Raw genomic sequence first — 4,129 nt, forward strand, 5'->3', positions numbered from 1 at the left:
AGCTCTTTCGTGTCCTCAAGACGCTGCTTGAGAACATCCACGGATTCCTCCACCAGCCTTTGGCGCTCGTTGCGGAGCATGTCATTCTCATCCATAAGTTTCTTGACGATGACGCCGGTCCTCTTCAACAAGGCACTAGTCTCCTCCTGCTGGTCTACACTTCGGACGATCTTCTCCCTCAGCAGGTCGCGCTCGGCCCGGAGCCTCTCATTGCCCTCCCTTAGTGCACCGATAGCCTGTTCAAACGAGGCTTTCATGTTGTCCCGCAACCTCGCAAAACGGGAGATCTGATCCATCTGGCCATGGACGATCGCATGCATGCTCCTGTAACAGTCGTCGCCTGCACGCGAGAAATTTTCCCAGGCCGCCGCGACGCGGCGGGACATCTCTGCCGCATTCGTGGTGCGGTGGGACATCTCTGCTGCTTCCGCAGCGCGGCCGGACCAGTCTGCTCCATCGACGGCGCGGCGGGACCTCCGTGCTGCTTCAGCGGCGCGGCGGGACCTCGGTGCTGCTACTTCCATGCGGCGGGACATGTCGGCTTCTCTTGCAGTGAAGCGGGACATCTCTCGTGCTTCCGCTTCCATGCTCGCCTCTCCCCGGTGGCAATCTCTCGACCCAGAACTCACGCTGGCCATGGCAGACGCAAGGGAAGGATGTTGAATGGCTTGTTTGTTTTTGTGGATGAGGAGTTGAGGAGGAATGCGTAGTCATCTTGGCATACTAGTATTTATAACCGAGTACTAATACGCTCCTAAGTGGGAAACCGTTTAGGTTGTGATCGGTGTGAACAGCTTTGCAATTCAATATAGCTTGGAGTAATTTGGAATGTGATGAGACGCAAGCTCAAAATTTATTGACGGTTCAAGTTTCGAAGTGCGGCACTATTCCCGGATGGAGTACTTCTTTTTCTACTCTCTCCTTTCCGGTTTTATAGGGCTTATCTCAAAATTTTAGTTTTTCCATTTTATAAGGCTCAATTTGGTTGTTCCCAACACATGTTCAGATTCCAAGGTGCATTAAATCATTGCATGCAAGTATTAAGAGAAAATTGACCAATGCATGTACTTTATGCATGCATGCATTGCAATTAATGCATTGATAAACATATTTTTTTATCGTCACCAAAACCCACCATTTCTTAAGCTAAAGTAGACCAAGGTAATCCCTATATTAGCATATTACTAAGATAAACAGAAGGCACTGTAGAAACATTTAGGACGTGAGCTTGTCAATCTGAATGTGGAGGGACACAAGCTTAGCCCCGACCAGCAGCTTGGGCGGAACTGTCAAGAAGGTCAGCTCCTGCACGTCGACGTCGCTGGGATCCTTGCTGCTTGTCACCTCCATTTCCACCTTGACGGCGTCGGTCATGCCTTTGGGCTCCCCCGGCAGGCCGTTCGCCCACAGCTTGGCCACATAGTGCGGCAGTGGGGACGCCCCCGCTCTGATGCAGACGACCGACACGACGATAGGCGTGCCATGTCGAGCACGCCGCTGACCAAGAAAAATGCGTGGCGGTCCTCCTCCGCGAACAGCAAGAGCCGAGGCTCCGACAGTGGCACTTGCAGCTGGAGCACCTTGCCGTACTAGATCCTGTGCACGGGCATGGGATGCGCGGTGCTGATGTGGTGGTAGAGCGCCGGCGGCGGGCCTTTGTAGCCGCAGATGGACACGGGGCATTTGCAGGGCGCGAGCGGACACACGCTCTGGTGATCGGCGAGCTTGTGGTAAGTGACGTAGATCCCACAGCCTTCGTGCGGGCACTCCACCCTCACTGACGAAAGGACGTTGTCCACCGCCGTGTTCCGAACGTCGAAGCCACCACCACGCTCGCACTTCTGGCACTGCCGCTGGTTCCCGAGGCGCTCGACGCGGCAGTCCGTGCAGGCCAGGTGCCCTCCCTTGCACTGCAGAAATCAATCGAACAGCACATCAATCAAGAAACCTGCACCTTGCTCAATCAGCCGAATGGACGAGGTGTATTCGAAGCTCATACACTGGAGGCGTCAAGGGGCGGAGGCACAAGGGGCAGTGGAGCACGGTGAGGTCCATCGAGACCTTAGAGAGCTCCATCATCGGGTCCTGTTCGGTCTGCATGATCTCGCCCTCCTCGTGCACAACCATCTCTCGACTTGGGCTGGGGTATTACAAAGCTTTACCGTCACATATTTTATACTACTTCAAGGTGCATTAAATCAACACATGCAAGTATCAAAAGGAGAGTCACGGCATGCATGCATGCGTTGTAATTAATGCATCAATAAACGCAAATTATTGAAATATATCGAGTGCAGTGCTTTGATGTGTCGCGTCAACTCATACATCAACGAGAAGTTTGATTATCCTCTCCCTCGCCAACTTAACTGCACCTGCCTTTGGCTGTATGACAGGTTGGCCACACACCTGTCGGGCCCACCTGTCATACACGCAAAGGCAGGAGCGTCCCTCCCTCGCCCATGAGCGTGGTGGCTGGCAAGACTAGGAGAAGCTTTCTCTACACGCTCTCATTCCCGCATGCGGTGGACATGCAGTAGTTCAATCGGTGTCAGATGGCCAGAAGCGTACGGTAGTACTCCTCCAGTGTAGTAGTACTCCATCATTGTTTGACTTCCCGAAGAGGCGAAGAGCCAAGCGCAGCCCAGACGCTCGTGTGGCAGTTTCATGTGTAGAGTAGTCTAGGATAGCGTGTACCATGCCTGTAAGCTTAAAATCGTTGGGGTCGGCTCCATGCTATGTGGCCTTCTCGAAGTTAAAAATAAAATAAAATAGTCTTCTGGCCCTACCTGACACCCTGGTGATTGTAGTTGGCACGCTCATCTGGTCAAGACAGGAATATATATTTTAATTTGTTTTTTCTTCGAAAAGGGGGGACTCCCCGGTCTCTGCATCAGAACGATGCACACGGCCACATATATTTTAATTTGTGGTGGGTAAATGTTTGAGGTTGCAACAAATATATTGTACACTGCGGGTCTTTCAGCCAAGTTTAGAGGCAAGCATGTGGGGCCAGTGCTATGATGTGTCGCGTCAACTCGTACAACGAGGAGAAGCTTGATTTTACTACACGCCTTCTCCCTGACCCATGCGCGCGGTTGCTCACAAACGAGGACATGGTTTTACTTCATAGTACTTCTACAACAAGCTATCCGTCCCGCTCGCGGTGGACGGACATGCAGCAGTGGATTCAACACTGTAGAAGTAGTAGTAGTAACATCATTGTTCGTCTTCTCGAAGACGCAAAGAGCCAAGTGCAAACCGAACGTTGCAGTTGCGAACATTGGAGCACGCATATAGCCAGGCTCTTGCATGAGACAAAATTGCTATGTGAGCCCACTATTGTACTAGTACATACAACTACTTGCTAGTATAGCCCTGTAAACCAGAAAGGAGTATTTGCCCTTCTAGAGATTTCAACAAGTGACTAGACTACACCGAGACGGATTACATATGGAGCAAAATGAGTGAATCTGCACCGTAAATAAATACTCCCTCCGTCCCATAATATAAGAGCGTTTTTGACACTACACTAGTGTCAAAAACGTTCTTATATTATGGAACGGAGGGAGTACGTACTAGTTCTATCATTTTCCTCTCCGAGGTGCACAATATTGAGTATACTGACTAGTCTCTTTTTGACACGCATTTACATTTTTTTACACAGTACAGACGCAAGCGCTCATATACACATGCATACACTCACCCCTATGAACGCACACACGCACGACACTATCATCTTGAAATTTGCGAAGTCACCATAGGCACCTCGTCGTCAACGGGTCCATAGGTGCTTCAATGCCAAGGAGGGAGAGGGTAGCGGTTCCCGAGACGTTGAACGGTCAATGATGCATCCTCAATTACATGCAGAGGGAATTAATTGGAGAAGCAGAATAGAGCCAGCATGATGTGATGCAACAGAGTTTGGACTCTCATATAATAAAGGCGCCCCACCACTCCAATCCATCGACTCCCAAGTCTCTGCGCAACACTGCTCACTCCAATCCAAGACCAAGTGACCAGAAGCCACAAGTACCTATGGAGGCAATGGACGCGAGCGGCAGTCGGCTGTGCCAAATCATCCAAGGCGCCGGCCTGCGGCCCCGCACTGTGCAGCGTTTCCAGACGGTGC

General features: G+C 51.2%; 1 pseudogene; it reads right to left on the bottom strand.

The window, feature by feature from the left end:
• Positions 1-1,215: 1,215 nt before the first annotated feature.
• Positions 1,216-2,127, bottom strand: LOC125507095 (E3 ubiquitin-protein ligase SINA-like 10; annotated as a pseudogene).
• Between the last annotated feature and the right edge of the window lie 2,002 nt (positions 2,128-4,129).

Source organism: Triticum urartu, chromosome 6A (genome assembly GCF_056163025.1).
Source record: "Triticum urartu cultivar PI428250 chromosome 6A, HENAU_Tu73, whole genome shotgun sequence".
Classification (NCBI taxonomy): Eukaryota; Viridiplantae; Streptophyta; class Magnoliopsida; order Poales; family Poaceae; genus Triticum; species Triticum urartu.